The sequence below is a fragment of the Hemicordylus capensis genome, chromosome 3 (genome assembly GCF_027244095.1).
Source record: "Hemicordylus capensis ecotype Gifberg chromosome 3, rHemCap1.1.pri, whole genome shotgun sequence".
Classification (NCBI taxonomy): Eukaryota; Metazoa; Chordata; class Lepidosauria; order Squamata; family Cordylidae; genus Hemicordylus; species Hemicordylus capensis.
The window spans coordinates 346,469,623-346,488,604 of record NC_069659.1 but is presented as its reverse complement, the minus strand read 5'-3'; the positions used below and the strand labels follow the sequence as shown (position 1 = coordinate 346,488,604).

Genomic DNA, 18,982 nt, shown 5'->3' with positions numbered 1-18,982 from the left:
TCGAATCCCCACTGGTATGTTTCCCAGACTATGGAAAGCACCTATATTGGGCAGCAACACTATAGGGAGATGCTGAAAGGCATCATCTCATACTGTGTGGGAGGAGGCAATGGTAAACCCCTCCTGCATTCTTCCAAAGACAACCACAGGGCTGTATGGTCGCCAGGAGTCGAAACCGACTCGACGGCACATTTTACCTTTACTTTATCTGTTACCACTTGCTTCTAAACAAAAATAAGTTTCAGACTTCCACAGAGACCGAAACCAGATCATAATACTGCATGAAAAGCGCACATTAATAGGAGCTGTTTGCATAATTCATATGTACTGTTAGACTTTCCAGAACATCTCATGATTACCACCTCCAGTACTGTACATATAGTGCCATCATTCATGGCACTATATATCCCTCTGTATATAGGCTGGAGATTATTATGTTCAAGTAAAACTACCATCTGGGAATCCCCAATAAACAAGATTATCGAATTCAAAGTGCTTAAGTTAACACATTCAGCTGACAATGTTTTGTTGTTGCCATTGAAGGAAAACAAGACACTTAGGACCAGTATTCCCTGTATGAGCTGAAAGAATTTTGTTCTGGGCAGCAGTATCAAGGCAGTGTGCGCACATAACTCTGTCTCACACATGTGCATTTTTTTTAATCTCCCCCCACCCCAGTTCCATAAAAACAATTTTCAAAGCCTTAAAATCAGATAAACAGTAAAAACCATAGCGCGCGCACACAAACGCACACACACAAAAAACACAGCACAACATAAAAAAGACAAACAGAAAAGACAAAAATCATCATCGAACTTAGTGGCTTCCAGGGTCACAGCTAGGGGAGAGGGGGCCCATGTTCACCCCTCTCTCCTGCGGCCCCTCAAGAGCTGGAGGCCCTGGGTTCTTTGAACCCACTCGCTCAATTATAGCTACTCTTCTGGTGGCTTCAGAAGTCACTGAACTACATAACTTCTAAGTAAGTATACACAGAACCAAGTAATATTTTACCCAAATGTTTAAGTTGGCTGAAGACTCAACATATCTAAGAGCAAATGTTTTCACATACTAAAGGTAAAGTTGCGCCGTTGAGTCGGTGTCGACTCCTGGTGACCAAAGAGCCATGTTGTTTTCTTTGGGAGAATACAGGAGGGGTTTACCATTGGCATCTCCCGTGCAGTACGAGATGATGCATCTTCCTATATAGGTGTTTCCCATAGTCTGGGAAACATACCAGCAGGGATTCGAACCGGCAACCTCTTGCTTGCTAGGCAAGTTACTTCCCCGCTGAGCCATTAGGTGGCTTCTTTCACATACTACACATCACTAATAAAGTAACAGAACCCCAATTCTTATTTGTTGATTATTAGTGTATGACTTTATGATGTAAAACCACTTTGTTAATAGTTGTTGAAAAACTAATATATAAATTCTGTTAAGTAAAAAAAAAAACAACTTCAGGAATTTCTACAAAACAAAATACTTAAAAATACAAATACTGGATACCCACAAACACGCCTAGCATCATTGCATTCTAGTTCATCTATTTTGCCCAAGTAGGCTCATCACCATAAAGGTTTTGAGATTTTAGCAACACACTAGAGTGAGCAATTTGTTGACCTGAATAATATTACCCCACCAGCAAATCTCAAGCCTCCACTTTAACATCGTAACCAAAGTCATGAATGAAAATATTAACAACTCTGATTTTATTTTTGATCCCTGGAGATACTTCTGCTCTGAATGAACTCTGTTCCACTACTCAACTGTCAGTTGTACTCAAGGTATGCATTTGGCAGGATAGTTTGGGGACCCAGTAGATATTTACCTTTATAGATACTACTCTGTAAAAAAGACTAATCTAAGTTGTTATAAGAAATGTTATCTTCTGCAGAAGTGAAATACTGCCATGCCATGTGAATGGGGTATTATGCAGGGAGGGATATTTTACAAGATGTCTTGAATCAAATTCCCCTGCACAGCCAGGGCTTTTCATTTAATAAATGAAATAGTTTGGTGAGCACTATGGAGAACCACCACCTCCAGTCCACAAAACAAAAGAACCAACAGACAATTCAACTATTGGTAGAATATGCTTATTCAAAGTTTCTTGCTTCTTGCATGTATATTAATTTCCCAGCCCCAACCCAAGCAAAAGCTCAAAATAATCTCACAACTAGCTGGCCCAAGCACAGAGCATCTGCACCTCTATTTCTCCTTCGTTCTCAGCCCTCCCCCACTCCAGAGTTTTCTGTCTGCCTGGCTTCTTCTGGCCAACTGCCACTTTTTCTCCCCGCCTGCCCATTCGCTGGCTTGTTAGCTTTATATTCCTCGCCACCGTCACTTTCCTCTCCCTCCCCCACTCGCAAACTCTCGCGGGAGCTGCCACACATGGGATTAGCAATGGGTACATCTAAGAAAATGTGTGTGTGTGTGTGTGTGTGTGTGTGTGTGTGTGTGTGTGTGTGTGTATGTATGGCTGGAGCCTATGGAAGCTTTACAGCATTTCTTTCTCTAGAAGAGAGAGGCAACATTTTTAAAAATGACAAAATAAGAACTGTATTTTCTGAGTGAGCATAGGCAGAGCCAGCTGTTTCAGTGCCTTTCCCCCTGGTACATTCAGTCATAAAGACTCAAAAAGCAGCATGGGCAGATTTATAGGACTAGGAACATAGGAAGCTGCTATATACTGAGTCGGACCACTGGTCTATCTAGCTCAGTATTGTCTTTACAGACTGGCAGCAGCTTCTTCCAGTTTGCAGGCAGGAATCTCTCTCAGACCCATCTTGGAGAAGCCAGGGAGGGAACTTGGAACCTTCTGCTCTTCCCAGAACAGCTCCAACCCCTGAGGGGAATATCTTACAGTAGTGGTGTGCCCGAACCGGTCCGGCGGCCATTCCAAAGAATGGCCGAACTGCCGGACCGGTCCAGCCCTGCCTGGTTCGGGTCCGGGTGGGGGGGTATGCCTTTAAGGGCGGGGAGGGCTTGCTTAGCCCTCCCACCTCCTTGCCCCCGCCAGCGCCCGTATGTTCTAGTATAGGGGCGCTGGAAACCAGCCGCCCCCCCCCCCCGCCGCCGCCGCGGCAAAAGAACCCCCAATGCCAGCCCTCCCTCCCTCCCAGCTAGCTGCCCGCCCGCCCGCCGCTCACCCGCTCACCGGATAGGAAACGAGAGGAGCTCCAGCACAGAGCTCCTCTCGTTTGGAAGGCTTCCGGCAGAATGGTGTTTTGCACGCGCGCGCATGTGCGCGCCGCAAAGCACGCCGTTCGCCGGAGGCCCGGTCTACCCGCCGGGAAAGGGCCGGGTAGACTGGGCCTCCGATCACTGGGTAGACCGGGCCTCCGATCGCCGGAGGCCCGGTCTACCCAGCGATCGGAGGCCCCGTCTACCCGCCGGGAAAGGGCCAGGTAGACCGGGCCTCCGGCGATCGGAGGCCCGGTCTACCCAGCGATCGGAGGCCCGGTCTACCCGGCCCTTTCCCGGCGGGTAGACCGGGCCTCTGGCGAACGGTGTGCTTTGCGGCGCGCGCATGCGCACGCGCGCAAAACACCATTCTGCCGGAGGCCTTCCAAACGAGAGGAGCTCTGTGCCGGAGCTCCTCTCGTTTCCTATCCGGTGAGCGGGTGAGTGGCGGGCGGGCAGGCAGCTAGCTGGGAGGGAGGGAGGGCTGGCATTGGGGGTTCTTTCGCCGCGGCGGCGGCGGGGGCGGCTGGTTTCCAGCGCCCCTATACTAGAAAATACGGGCGCTGGCAGGGGCAAGGAGGCGGGAGGGCTAAGCAAGCCCTCCCCGCCCTAAAAACAAGTCCCCCCTTCGGTGCCGGTCCGGACTTTTCCGGACCGTGCACATCACTATCTTACAGTGCTCATACATCAAGCCTCCCATTCGTATGCAACTAGGGCAGACCCTGCTTAGCTAAGGAGACAAGTCATGCTTGCTACCACAAGACCAGCTCTCTTGGTCTTGATTAATCTCCTGGGGGAGATTAAGATGCACAAAGAATTTTAGAATTGGAAGCAGCCTTGGGGTTCTTCTAGTCCACTCCTCTGCTCATTACAGGAAAGATACACAGCATCTGACAGACAGAGAGCCATCCAGCCTTTGTTTGAGAGCCTCCAGAGAAAGAGAGCACACCGTTGTGTATGAGGCAGACTGTTCACTGTTGTGCTACATGATTTGATGGAGAACCAATGCATTGTGCAGGATATGCACCTCTCCTTGCTTTTGCTCAATTTTCCACCTGACCTTTGTTTTGACTTTGTATTCCCCAAGGAGATGGAGACAAACACTATGACAGTTTTAGGAAGGGAGATGTCAGAATTTGTGACTGTCGCACCGACAAGAAAGGGGTTAAGATGCTTTTCTAAGTGAATGGTCGCAAGTGTCACCAGGTGCAACAAATCTGCATCCTGGAAGAAACCGGATTTGAAAGCCTCTAACTCCTCCGTTTCTCCACACTTATTTACTTTTAGGCACTCAGAATAAGCTACATTTGGAAGGAGGGTGTATTTTCCCCTAAAAGCCTTCCTTGCGGACTATCAAGCAGGTTGCCTTCCTTTATATTTATGTCAAGCAGTATTAGCATCCCAGCCACACCTGCTTTCGTTGAACTTTAAAAGGCACAGATGAATGCTTTGCAAGTATAAGTAAGAACTCCCTGGAGAAACATTTCTATACAATCTGAACTTGCAATGATATAATAAAATAAAGCGATACTTAAATTTTAAATAAAAATAATTTCACAGAAAGTGGGTATTTGCATTGTTTTCACAGGGCTCCCCACCCCCCCCACCTTTCAGCTCAAAGTTCTTCATACTAGAAAGGATCCTAGGAAGCTGCCATACAGAGTTGGATCAATGGTCCACCTAGTTCTGTACTGTTTACAATAACTGGCAGAAGTTCTCCAAGGTTTCAAGCAGGAATCTTTCCCCGGCCCTATCTGGAGATGTCAGGGATTGGACCTGGGACCAGTTGCAGGGAAGTAACAGCTGGAGAGAGGGCATGCCCTCAACTCCTGACTGTGGCTTCCAGCGGCATTTGGTGGGCCACTGTGAAACAGGATGCTGGACTAGATGGGCATTCTTGGGCCTGATCCAGCAGAGCTGTTCTTATTACTTTCTGCATGCAAAGTTACTGAAGCAGGTCCTCTCAGGTACAGGCAAAGCCAAGTGAGCCACCATTTGGTCTTGTCCTGGGGTGAGACTATCAAAGCATGTGTCCCACCTTCCCACCAGCTTTCCTATTTGCCCAATACACCGATACAAACCAGAATTCTCATTTACATGGACAGTTACCTTTGAGGAGGAAACCATACAGCCAGGGATTGAACCCGTGACCTTCTGCTGAAAAGCATCTGCTCCATCACTGAGTTATGCCCCCCGCCCTCCACCGATCTGAACCTGGGTCTTTCTAGTCCTATTCCACAACTACACCACACTAGCTTTCAAGTGGGCAGGACTGTCTCCAGCAGATACAGGGAAATTTAGTTTTGTGAGGTCTTTCCCCAGTGGGATGCAGCTTCATCAGCTAAGTACATCCGTAAACCACTACAGAGTATTCCATTGGCCAAGATTAAAGGTCATGAAGTCCTTGCTCTTTGCTTAGCAGATTGACAGACCAAGTCCCAAAGTTCCAACTTCCACACTGCTAAGTTTTTCTTCTTCACTTAGTAGGGTTTTTTTGTTTTGTGTTTTTTTAAAAAAAACTAAGGACACTTAGTTTTAGGACACTTGACTCGGCTCCTCCTAGTTCCTAGGACTTCAACATATGCACACAGTACACACCCACTGTTCTGTTAGGAGTTCCTCTTCAGGCACCACTGAGCCACATTTAGGCACACTGAAGCCAGTGTTGAGAGCAAGCCCTCATCCTTGGGTTGCCTCTGGTAACCATGACAAGGCTGCCTCAATCCTTTCTGTTCAAGCAGACTTTGCCCTTTACTTGCTTCTTGTCCTCTGACGTATAGGCTACCTCACTGGTGCCCCACCCCAGGGCAACAGCAAGCTCCCTCCCCTTGAGCACCTTCAGGGATATGAGCCATCTGCTAGCCCTGGAATCAACAGAGGGAGGAGAGCTGGTCTTGTGATAGCAAGCATGAATTATCCCCTTTGCTAAGCAAGGTCTCCCTTGGCATGCATCTGGACAGGCAACTAGGTTAGCACTGTCTGCTGAGAGATATTCCCCTTAGGGAATGTGGCTGTAACTCAGTGGTAGAGCATCTGCTTCCATGCAGAAGGTCCCGAGTTCAACCCCTGGCAGCATCGCCAGGTAAGGTAGGGAACAACTCCTGCCTGAAACTTTGGAGAACCGCAGCCAGTTAGTGTTGTACACAGTATGGAGCTAGATCGTTAGGTCAGTATAAGACAGCTTCTTATGCTCCAGATTACTTAGAATTCTAGAACAAAAAGCAGAGAGGCAGTTCTTAAAGAATAAAGCATCCCCCTCAACCTTAAAAAAACACCACCCTACTAAGTATAACACAGCACCCAGTAACGCTGCTTGGCAAATAGCTATTAGGGATAACCAGTTATCAGTCACAATAGCTACAAGACAATTGATGGCATACACTTGCTAAACAGCTTTTTAAAATAAGTTGCATTTAAATCTATTCCTACAATAAGAACTTTAGTTAATCTAGTGCTATTTTATCAATGGGATTTCATTCCTCTGTAAGTTGTAATTGAGACCATTCTCTCATTCATATTTGTGGTATTGAGTAAGGTCTAGTGTTTCAAGCAAGACTTGATTTGCAGAGTTTGGTGAAGCGGATAAGTGTGCACCGCTAAGCATCCTGGTCACAGCAAGAGCTCAGAGGGCCAGGATGATGTACTCCTAGAAAACAAGTGTGGGAACACCTGAGAAAAGGGAGCACAGAGGATGCAATGTCTGCCAAAGCGGCTGTGGACGGTTCTGTTCCAGCTCACGTTGGTTGCCACAGGTCCAGGATTGTCTGGACAGTCCAGGAACCAGACATTCTGTCCAGAATGTAGGGAAAGCGCCACCCTGGTTTCGTTCATGAATACGGAATGTTCAGGGATCTGAGTGGGAAGACTGCTTTGATGATTTTCACCCATTTTTCTGGTGCTTCTCTCCAGGTATTGTAGCTACATGGGGTCAATGTTTAAAAGCCCCATATTCTTACCCTTTTAGCACTGGCACCAGTGCTGCTGACTGGCTCAGTTGGCTCTCTATGTATAGCTCAGTAAACCCTTTCCTGTCCTTTTTGGATCACATCTAGAGTTAGCAAGGGTGGGTTTAGCTGTGAAATACATAGACAGAGAGTCTATGCACATACATAGACTGTGAAATACATAGACCCTTTTCTCTAGTGAAATTGTTGGGGTTTCATTCCTCTCTACAACACTCATTGCCTGAGGCAGCACCTATTGCCTTGCGAGGGCCCCTCTCCTATGCAAAGACTGCTAAAGGAAATGTGTGAAATAGCCACCAAGCTTCACTGTCAAGCACTCTTTCCAATCCTGGATGGAAAAGTAGGAGTTTAAGATTTGCATTACCCCTCCACCTTTTCATAGTTATGTCCAGGAATTCTCTGACAAATGTGGCTGGCATTATACCAGATCTTGTGAAGGTGCATCGTGCAAAGGACATTTTCTCCAAGATTGGAAGTCTAGGTGTAGAAAAAAGGAATAAGTGTGAATGTGTTCAAAATGCTTGGAGATGCTGTTTGAAAATAATTAGTAACTAAGTTGGATTTAGAATACCTAAGGATTAAGTGCAACTTTGCAGGGCTAGTGTTTGACAGCAGGCTTTTGGCAAAGGCACCTCCAGAGAGGTAGCATGCCCATAAGTTTCGGGTGGTATATAAATATAAGAAACAAGCGTCTTTTTGAGTAAATCATATTCCTAGTTGTCCGCTGCAGAAGCAGCATGGTTTCTAATGGCTGAAGTGATACTTCTAAAGAGGGCTCCCACAGAACCTGCTAGTGGGAATTTTAAGTAAGTGTCTTGTCTGCATATACACACTATCAAGGACCTGTTTCAAGGGTGCAGGATCTGCAAGTGGAGCGGCAGTGTCGCTGCTAGGCTGGGATCACGTGGAGCTGTCATTTGTATGAACTAGCCACAGGTAAGTGAGCAGAGGAGGAGAAAGATATGGGTCTAAAGGCATATTGTGCAGCAAGCTTGCTGATGACTCTAGGCAGGTTGGGATCTGATGAGTGTCTGCATGGGAGATTGCAGGGAGGCAGGAACTCGTGCTTACTGCCTGGAGGCATCATCATGAAAGAGTGGCAGGATAAGTAGAGCAAACCATTTCAAAACACCCATGCAGAGAAGCTGCTGTATTATGCATATGCCAACAGTGGCTGAACCAGTAGACACAGCATCTCAAATGGGCTTAAGTCAAGACACAAAAGCATTCACAACTAAAAAACATTAGCTGTTCCTAATCAGTAATCTCGAATTCAATTTAAGGAGCTCTACCATTTGACAGCAAGTTTAAAGGTAAAGTGTGCCATCAAGTCGACTTAGACTCCTGGCGCCCACAGAGCCCTGTGGTTTTCTTTGGTGGAATACAGGAGGGGTTTCCCATTGCCTCCTCCCACGTAGTATGAGATGATGCCTTTCAGCATTTTCCTATTTTGCTGCTGCCCGATATAGGTGTTTCCCTTAGTCTGGGAAACAAAGCAGCAGGGATTCAAACTGGCAACCTTCTGCTTATTAGTCAAGCATTTCCAAGCTGCATCACTTAAGGTGACTTCATAGCAAGTTTAGAAGCCTCAATTATCCAAGATAGGTTCTCCTCCATTCACTGCCTACAAAAGGCAAGAAACAATAACAAAAGCAGCCTGCAGCTTGAGCCGGCAGGAAACAAGCTTTAACATACACTTCCCCACCCTCTGTATTTTGGTTTAAGCGTTCCAGTACACAGAACAGAAACAATAGTGTGTTCCTTAGCATACATTTAAAAAAGCTGAATAGTCCATGAACTATTTCAACACACTTAAGAAAGCAACTCCAATGGGAGGCAACTGTATAGCAGTTTATGCTTGGTACTTCCAACTCCATGCTGTTCATGCTCTAGAACAGAAGTGCCAAGCTAAGCAAAATCAACAGGAGAGATTTCGCTTCCTTCCCAAGACACACATGGACTGGTCAGCTTTTTAAAAATAGTATTGAGCAGGCAGAAGAGGTGGTATATTTTGTCACCAGCCAACACACGTCACTGAGATGGTAATTCCCCGTCAGGGAAGGCTGGGTTATCTTCTCTGTGAGGTGAAGTTTCCCTCGGAGAACCAACATGAAGTGGAGTACATTGGTTCGTGTGTGTGGGAGGTCACTACTATTCTTGTAGCTGCAGTCAAGAGAGTGACGTGCCCATATCAACCCAATGAGCCCATAACTGAGCAAGTAGATAGGAGATTTTATGGCACAGCCACTTCTAGGCCATTCAGTTCAAGCACTGCCTCTAAGTTTCCATTTGGGTCAGAAGGTGCAAGGATCAGTCTTTCTCATCCAAGTGCCTAGCCATTATAGTGTTTTGTCTTGGGAACCTAAGCAGCCCCTGAAGGGTCCAGTTGTCTTCCTACTACTACAAGTATTTGTTTACCACATTTTTTTTTAAAGTGCTCAAAGTGGTTTACAAATATAAGAAAAAAATAAAGATGGTTCCCTGTACCAGAAGGGCTCACAACCTAAAAGGAAATATAAGGTAGACACTAGCAACAACTGGGTCTCTGCTGGGGTTGGATTGGGACAGTTGCTCTCCTCCTGCTAAATATCAGAGAATCATCACTTTCAAGTGCTCAGTTGTTTCCTCAGTTCCCTTTGGTGTTTACTCAGCAGGTAGAAGAAACATGGAAAGGGTATACCTTTTTAATGTACTTTCTGTTTAGCGCTGGGTGTGTGTGTGTGTGTGGGGTGTCCCATTACAGAGTGTGGAGGGGTTTTTTGCCCTTCAGTGTACTTGAAGTATAGGAAGCCTCTATCTGGGACTTTTGGGGGTCATGGTTCCCACAGAGCAGTGCCCTTATTCTTCACCGTAAACAGATTAAGTATTTATTCCCTGTCCCCAAAGAATCATGGAAACTAATTTTGCAAGACAGCGGGCAGAACCTAGGAATTCCACAGAATTCTCACCAAACTACAAATTACCAGACTTCTTTGGGGGAAACTCATGACAACTAAGTTAGTATAAAAACCAGATAGTCCTAAAATGTAGATAGTACAGAGCTAAGGGGACGCACCCCTTCCCATAAAGATCACAGGTGATTTTGGAAAGTCCCAACATGCTTAGAACAATAAAAAAGTGAGTTAACTGTATTTCTTTCTTACAGCTCACTAGGCCAGTTCAGTTAGCTTTATGTGGTGGTGGTGGTGGTGGTGGTGCTACAGGAAACATGAGATATGGGGCTAGGGGACAAACCAGATATTAATAGACAGCCAATTCAGAAAGTACAACAGTTTCATGTTCTCAATTTTTATAAACAGGATCAAATACGTATTGTACACTATACAAGGCATCTTTACTGTCATTCTTGATAGACTGATGTACAAATAAATATATTTCTCCTTACCTACTATTGAACTGAAGGTGTTGGTAGAGACGTATGTAACCCTGAAGAGCACAGGACTCTTTAAACCATTCCACATTTAACTGCCTCTTTAGAAGAGGATCTGTACAGGATCCATGTGAAGACCACAATATTTGCATTAACTTACTCATCCTGAGCAAACTGGTGCCTTTTAAAGTTGTGTGCAATATTTAGCAGGGGAGGAAAAACTGTCCATATTCATCACAGCACAGCAAACTTGCCGGTGGTTGTTGCTGGCTCTGCTTTATGTAAATATTCTAAATAATAAATCCTTAGAATGATTCCTCCCCTCTAGCTTACAGTTGAAGAAGCAAGAATGGAAGCAATACTGACTTTGGAACAAGTTCAAGCCAAGATTGGATGCAGATTAAAGTTAGAGGAGCCACCCATTGTATAAGGAAGCCATACGTATCTATAAACTCCGTTTAACAAAAGCCTGCTCCACCAGAGTACCAATACTACTATGAATACTTATATACCACTTTCCAACAAAAGTTCTCAAAGCAATTTACACAGAATAAATAAGATGGCACTCTGTCCCAAAAGGGCTCACAGTCTTTATATTATATATAGTATTTTTCAGCCCGTTAAATTAACGGGCGCTAGTCTCTGCCCTCAACCGCCGCCTCCTCCCGCCTGGGCCCACCGCCTCCTCTGGCTGAGAGTGGGGATTCTTTTCTGAGGGCCTCTACCCTCCCCGCGGCCGGTCCGGTTCCGCGGCCACCGCCTCCGGCCTTCCCGCGGCCAACGCCGCCGCCAGCGGGCCCAGTCTCCCTGCCGCGGCCGCTTGGCCGTGCCGTGTACTCTGGCCGAGGCTCCGCCGCCGCCTCAGCCGGCTTCCCCCGCCGTCTCCTCCCCCCCCCCCGCCTGGCTTCTGCGGCGGCCGGGCTAGTCCCTCCGCTGCCGCATCTACCCTTCCCGGTCCCTGCTTCTCCTGTTCCCGGACCGGACCCGCCGCCGTCGCCATTTCCTCCCTGCGGCTGGGCCGGGTGCGCTGTCGCCGCCTCTGGCCTCCTGGGCGGGCGGAGAGTGCCGCCCCCGCTGCCAAGAGTGCTGCCTGCCCCCGCCGTCTTTCCCTGCCCGGCAGCCTTTCTGCGGCCAGGCGAACAACCGGCCAACATGGCCGCCTGGTGCCGGCTCCGCACATGCCCAGAACAGCCCAGGGAGACACAGACGCAGACACCAGCCTTCTAAGCCACGGACGCACGCCAGGGCTTTTATTATAGAGAATGGCAGGCAACAGCCACTGAAGGGACGCTGTGCTTGGGGTTGGATAGGGCCAGTTGCTCTCCCCCTGGTAAATATAAGAGAATCACCACTTTGAAAAGTGCCTCTTTGCTCAGTTAGCAGGGGCAACCACTGATACTTGTGGAAGTGATGACTCCCAGAAGAGTATTTATACCATATTGTCATGAGAGGGCCTAGCTAGTCTTTGGCAGTGTTACAACTTAGGCCACTGGTGAGATGCCACAGTCTTTGACAAGGGTAGCCAACAGCCAGAGATCCTCTGGGGCATCCCACTCACATCTCCACTGGCACAGAATGCAAGTAGCAAGCTGTACATGTCACTCTTTTTGTCAGTGTAGAGAAATCAACAATTCATTCTTCGCAAGCTTGCCTGTGGTTTCTCTGCTGGCATCTTAATGCAAAAATGAGCTTACAATTCTAAAAAGACCCAATTAGATAGTCTCAGAACAAGCACAAAAGCAACGTGCCTCAGAGTAATTTGGCTTCACTGGTGGGAAAGGAGGGTTAAGTGCCTGTTTCCATAACTTGCAAATGGGTGGGACATCTAAGATAGAGGGGGGAACATTATCTCCATCTTAGCTTGAACTTCTACCTATTGCTCCCATTATGCCGGAAGCTTTCAGGAAGTCTTTAGAGAGATTTGTAGCAGTAGCAATATCATCATCATGCTACCTCCAAGGCCTTCCGACCGCGAAGAATTATTATTCCAAAGCTTGCAAGCCTCTTCAAATGCTGGAAGTGGTCTTCCCACACGCTGAACTTCCCCACTCCTAGAACAGCACATTCTCTCATCAACCAGAAGAGAACTTTTTAAGATTGAATGCACACTCTAGCGCAATTGTCTTGTGAATTATAGCTGTGGAAAATGCAAAATTCTTTATCTAAGCATCACTTGTGTGGGCTGCCTAAGCAAACACCAGAGAAGGCCCAAGTCCCTTCTCATGGGCTGCTGCAGCCAAAGTACAGCTGTTGCCTACAGTCACCAGAACCAAAACAACAGTTTCCAGGTGTTTCTGTAAGTAGTGAAACAGGAGCCACAAGATGTACAGGACCTGTAGCTGCCCTAACTGCAGAGCCATATTACACACAGGGCTTATTTCTATTCCTGTGTGAAGAAAAGTCCTGGGCAACCTGGAAACTTGGCTAAAGTTGTCTGGGATTCTACCTGTAGGGGGCAGCAGAGACTGGCCCAGTACCGGGCGAATTTCAACCGCTTCCCATACAAAAAAAGAAAAGACGACAAGGGGGCTGCTATAGAAACTCTGGTTTCTCCCCTATCTCAACCTTTAAAATAAAAGGCGACAAATCCTCATTGTGTATTCTTGGCTAAAGGGACACTAACGAGTTCTGGGTGACTAAAGCAATATAAGCGACAAACGGAGAGGATTCCTTTTCGACTGCCTGCCTGGACGAGACGGGGGGGGGTCTCTTTTTTGTGGCCTTTTCCCTCCTTCCACTGAAGTTTTGGCGGGTGTCCGGGAAAGAGAAGGGAAGCGAAGCGAAGCCGCTGGAGGTCAACTAGTCCTAAATAAATTACTATATAAGGGAAGGGAAGAGAAGAGATCGGCTGTAAAAGTGCTACTGCGTCTGCCCACCATGGGAAAATGTTCCCATTAGGGTTTCTTGGAAAAGGACGGGGGCGGGGGGAGAGAGAGAAGCAGCGGCTTTCAGGTTTGGTGTGCGCCGGAGTTAAATGTTGCAATTTAGCCAGCAGCAAGCAAAGCCGTGCGAGACCCGCTGGTTTTGTCGGGGGGTGGGGAAACCCCAGAAAACGAGGACGGAACATTGTCCCTCTCCGTTTTCAAAAAGGCAGATCTATTTGAAGGACTTAGTTGTCAGCTTAAACTTTAAGGGAGAAGGAGGGAGGGGAGAGAGAACACGACCCTGTAAGAGAAAATTACGCAGGGATTCTAGAGCAAGCAGCAGACAAACAAGAGACCGGCGCTCGCTTAACTCCAAGTCGGGTCTCTCGAGGAGGAGCACTGCAGCGACCCGGAATCTCCTGCCACACCTTTATTGCAGGAATTGCCGGAGTTAATTATAGGAAGTATCTAAAGCCGAAGGAAGCCTAACCAGGCAAGCGAGTACTGGACCCTCTTTTCGGAGAGGCTGCCTGAAACTCACTCACACACCCACTTACGGAAACGCGTCTCAACCAGAAGTCTGAGGTCCATTTGGAAATCATGCCTTGGATCCAACAGAGAAGGGAGGCAGCTTCCAGCCGATCCCCCTCGTGGCAAAACGGCAACTCGAGGAGGTTCCAAAGCAGGCTCTTCGTCTGGGCGACCAAGGAGAGAAAAGAAATCTCCCCGACGCTTTCCAGAAAAAAAGAAAAATGGGCTTCCTTCGCGGAGAAACGAGACGCATGACGCTTAAGCAACTCTCCCGAAGCATCCCAGCCTCGCGAAAACCGAGTAATCCACATAGAGAGCGTTTTGAGTTAATTTAAAAAAAAAGCTTACTGCATGAATGTATGTAGAGCAGCGGTGACTTACCAAGCAAAGACGCGGGGACTCCGAGCTGGGGAAGCGCGCCGTAAATTTCGCTCCCATGCCGAGAGCAGACACAAAAGTCAATAGATCCGCGCGAGAAAGAAGGAGGGGGAGTCTCTCCCTCGCCGCGCTTTTTAAGGTCCCTCCGACGCGGGAGGGGCCCGCCCTGGGCGGCATAAGAGGGGGTGAGGTCACTAGAGCGTGCTGATTGGCCAGCGGGGGGAGATCGGCGAGAGGCGCGCCTCACGCTCCAAGCTGTTGCCGGGTCAGAGCTCGGCAGCCAGGTGTCGTGCCTCCCCGCCGAGCTGCATGCATCAGGCGAAAGGAAGCCTCGCGGAGCTCAGTCCGTGGGACGGAACCTGGTTTCAGGCTACTGTCGGTGCATCATCGAGATTGCATGATGCACTCCCACTGCGTGCCAGGGACAGTCCCTGTTTTCCAATACCTGTAGCTATTCTTATTCTTAGCAGCAGCCTTTGGGAGTGGCTTGGTTAGAAAGAGTTACTGGAATTGTCATGCTTCAGACTTCTGCTCTAGCAGTTGGATGCTGGAGAAGGGAGAGGAGGCATCGTCCCTACAAAGCAGACGTGAGCCATTTTTATTTTTTTTAAGAGGGCACTCTAGGAAATGCTGGTCTTTTGTGTGCGTTACAGATGCAAGAACAAAAAAGGCACCTGTATGAAAACCGTTAAGTAATCAAAAGCCAAAACCTGGTTGGCTTAAAGCTACAACTATGTATATACTGTTTTTCAATTAAAGTTCTTAAAGTGGTTTACATAGAGAAATAAACAAAATGGAGGAATGCTGTGCTGGAGATGGATAGGGCCAGTTGCTCTTCCCCTGCTAAATAAAGAGAATCACCACTTTTAAAAGGTGCCTCTTTGCTTGGTCAGCAACAGCAGGGGAAACCCCAGCTCCCATTGAGTTCGTGGGGCAAGTGCATTTATTCCCTCATTGCTCCATCATTCTTCTGTGATATTTTGTTTTTTGTTAAGTTCTCAAAACACTTCACATAGAAAAAGGAATAGATCAGTGATCTTTGCTGTTTTTTCAAGTGGCGGCCACTTTGGCAAAAAAACCCTCTCCAATCTGAGTGCCATTTCCCACTGTGCTGACCTGTACACAGTACAGTGCTTTTCTCAGTCCTGGAAGGGCCCGAGAGAGAGAGTTGAGGCCCGGTATGCGAACGCACCCCTTCCATTCTGGAGGAGATGCGAGTTAAAGGGTTTTAAAAGCCCTGTATGAAAAACTTCATGGGCAAGTATTCAGCTAGTGATGTGCACTGACCGGTTGCAGGCCATTCTAAAGGCCTGCGAACCGGTTCACGGGGGGGGGGTTCGTGGTTCGATGCTGGGGGGGCTCTTTAAGGGTGGGGGAGGGTGCACTTACCCCCTCCAGCCACTTTACCCCCACCGGTGCTCCTTTTTTGAAAAGCATTTGGGGCGGCAGTGTACCTCCCTGCCGCCCCTTCCCCTGTTTCTCTGCAAAAGGCTTCGGAATGTGCGATTGCTCATGCGCATGGTGCGTGTCACATGTGTGCGTGTGTATGTCAGATTGCGTGCGTGATGTATGCACGTGCACCTGTGCGCATGCGCAATCGCACATTCTGAATCCTTTTGCCGAGGAACAGGGGAAGGGGCAGCTGGGAGGTACGCTGCTGCCCCAAATGCTTTTCAAAAAAGGAGTGCTGGTGGGGCGGTGGGAGGGGTAAGTGCACCCTCCTCCCCCTTAAAGAATCCCCACCAGCTGCGAACCAGAACGCTGCAGTTCCGTGCACACCACTATATTCAGCTTTGGCTGAAGTTATGGCTTAATAAATAATTAGCCAGCGAGCCGCACTTATGGTTGAGGGAGGCTACCGCTGCCCCTTGGGCCTTATAATGAAGAACACTGGAATAAATGGATCCTTGTCCCCAAAGGGTTCAAAATCTAAAAACAAACACAGTATAGATGCCAGCAACACGCACTAGAGAGTAGAGATGTGCACGGAACCAGCGAGGGCAATAACTTTAAGGGCGAGGGAGGGTGCTACCATGTTCCCCCTGCTGGCGCCTACTAAAAACCCGGTCCAGCAGGGCAGTAGCGTACCTCCCTGCTGCCCCGTCCTCTCCTCAATAAGAGGAATTTGCTCACGTGCACTGGCTACATCTGCTTCTGGTCCGAGGAAAGGATGGGGCAGCAGGGAGGTATGCTTACGCTGCTGCCCTCCGGACTGGTTTTTAAGCGAGCGCCGGCAGGGGGAATGCAGGCATGGGGGGAGTGCTCGCTTCCCCACCTTTAAAGTTACCCCCCACCTTCGAACCACCCAGTGTTCGAACCTGTTCGAAGACCCGTAAAAGGGGCCTCCGCACAGGTTCATGCACATCCCTCCTAGAGAGAGGCTGTGCTGAGACTAGATAGAGAGAGTTGCTCTCCCCCTGCTCAGTACAAGAGAGCCAGCACTTTGAAAGGTGCCCCTGAAGAAAGAGAGCTCTCTGAAGAAGCGGCCCCGTTGTTCTCAGAGTTGGCTGCATTAATATCTCCTCTTTCTTTCATGATGGAACTGTGTCCGGTTCTGGGCACCACATTTTAAAGGGGATGTTGATAAACTGGAACAGGTTCAGGGAAGGGCAGCAAAACTGGCGAGGGGTCTGAAAACCACGTCCTGTGGAGAATGGCCAAAGGAGCTGTTTAGCCTGGAGAAGAAAAGTCTAAGGGGAGATGTCATGATAGCAGTCTTCAAATATCTGAAGGGCTGTTACATGCGAGGAGGAGTGGGCTTGCTTTCTCTTGCTCCTCGGAGAAGGGCTAGAACCCATGGGTTGAAATTACAAGGAAGCAGTTTCAGGCTAGACATTAGGAGGAACTTTGTGACTGGAAGAGCTGCTTGACTGTGGAACAGCCTGCCTCATGCAGTGGTGGGCTCTTATTCACTGGAGGTTTTTAAACAGAGGCTGAATGAGCATCCCCCAGGGCTGCAGCAGCAGATCCCTGCACTGATCAGGGGGTTGGAGTAGAAGACCCCCAAGGTCCTTTCTAACTCTAAAATCCTATGAATTCAAAGCAGTTTTCATGGGTTCCCAGGTAGTCCCCCATCCAAGCATGGATCAAACCTAGCTCTGCTTAGTTTAGGAGGTTTTGTTGTAAGTGTCATTAGGAGAGGGACGGTGAGGTTCCTGCTCCATTTCCGTTCTAATGTAAGTGTTCGGATTGCTACCCTAGTCCCTAGACTGGGGATGGCAAACCCCTGGCCTGCGGGCCAGACCTGGCCTGCGCAGCTCCATCCTCTGGCCTTCCTTCCCTACACCATGTTGCACCTTTCTTTCCCCTCCCTCACCAGACACCAAAGCACCAGCTGGCTTCCTTCCCCCCCCCCTCCACCCACATTGCCACTCTTTCCTTCCTCCCCCATCGAAGTGACGGCATCCAGAGTCCTGGCCGGCTTCCTCCTTACTCTCGAGTCGCTCCTTCCCTTCCTCTTCCCCCACCACGTGCCAAAACATCAGCCATGTCCTCTCCCCCCTCCCCATGCCGCTGGTATTTCTCTCCCCCTCTTCCATCCCATTTCAGTTTTTCTTTCTTTCCTTTTTTCCTCCCTCCCTCCCTCTCTCATTTTTCCCCTCCCCCTCTCTCCCTCAAGCCTGCCCCATCTCCTTCCTCCTCCCCCCCACTCTTGTCAAGCTTGCCCCATCCCCTTTCCCACACTTGGGAGGTTTGTAGTGAAGGATCAAAAAGTGTGTGGATTCCCTGGAGTGTAGGCAAGCCTACTCCCCACCTCACCCCACCCTCATGGCAGGCTCTTCAGCATGTGAAGTGATAGCCCGGAAGAGAAAGAGGGCAAAGAAATTTAGTTTAAGTGGCAGGGCAAGAGAGGGGGGAAGAAAGGGAGTGAGAGAAAGAGGGGGGAGGAAGACAGAAGGTGGTGCAAGGGGCTATGAAGCAACAGATGACAGCAAAGCTATGTTCGGCCTCGCAGAGGTGCATCAGAAGGTAGTCTGGCCCACCACCAGATTTGAGTTTGGACACCCCTTCCCTAGACTGTATGCAGAGGACTGTATGTAGTGATCTTGCACATCCACCAATGGAGTCTATTATTTGTACAAGCACTCACCAGATCACAAACCTCTGATGTACAAACACCTGTATATACTGTACAAACACAGCTCTATGACATATTCCATTAAAGAAGTCCCCAACTTACAAACAAGTGGTCGTTCTTGGCAACTATATGCATTCCAAGTTGTGAACATCCAGCTTACAGATGAACTTCTGGAACACACCCCATTTGTAAGTTGTGGATTTTCTTTACTGGCTTGTGGATGATAGAGTGAGGCTGCTCTCCAACGTGTCAGGGATGGAAATTGGGACATGCTTGTAACACCCCATTCTCATGCCAGTGAACACCGCTTGAGCCCTGCTCCCCTCCTGAACATTGTCGAAAGCTCTACTCTGTGTACTGTATTCCTTCCCTCTGCTGCCTTCAGAGGCGCTCTTACCGCTGGACTTCGGGGCCGAAATCCAGGGCCTCCACAGCCCCTGGGGGCCCCCAAATCCTATTTAGTCTGTCCCAGATGTTGTGGACACCTGGCGGAGCATGATTATGCTTAATTTGCAGGGGAGGGGGGCCTCCAAAGGCCTTTAGGTCCAAGCTCCAAAATTACCTAGGTGCACCTCTGGCTGCCTTACATACAATTGTGGCATTCACATGTGCC

The 18,982-nt window shown here is 48.5% G+C and overlaps 2 protein-coding genes across 19 annotated transcripts in view; one reads left to right on the top strand and one right to left on the bottom strand.

Moving 5' to 3' along the window:
• Positions 1–18,982, top strand: part of MCF2L2 (MCF.2 cell line derived transforming sequence-like 2) — a 440,334-nt gene that overhangs the window by 212,196 nt on the left and 209,156 nt on the right. The gene's annotated exons all lie outside the window — the stretch shown is intronic.
• The window catches only part of B3GNT5 (UDP-GlcNAc:betaGal beta-1,3-N-acetylglucosaminyltransferase 5), a 56,624-nt gene that overhangs the window by 14,500 nt on the left and 23,142 nt on the right, over positions 1–18,982 (bottom strand). The window contains exon 1 of one of the 3 annotated variants that reach the window (XM_053304954.1): positions 14,295–14,459. The exons of 1 other annotated variant lie outside the window; for it this stretch is intronic. The gene's annotated coding sequence lies outside the window, so the exon portion shown is untranslated. Of the gene's footprint in view, positions 1–13,939; positions 14,192–14,294; positions 14,460–18,982 lie in introns of those variants that run through there. One more of the 3 variants, XM_053304960.1, reaches the window with a different exon arrangement.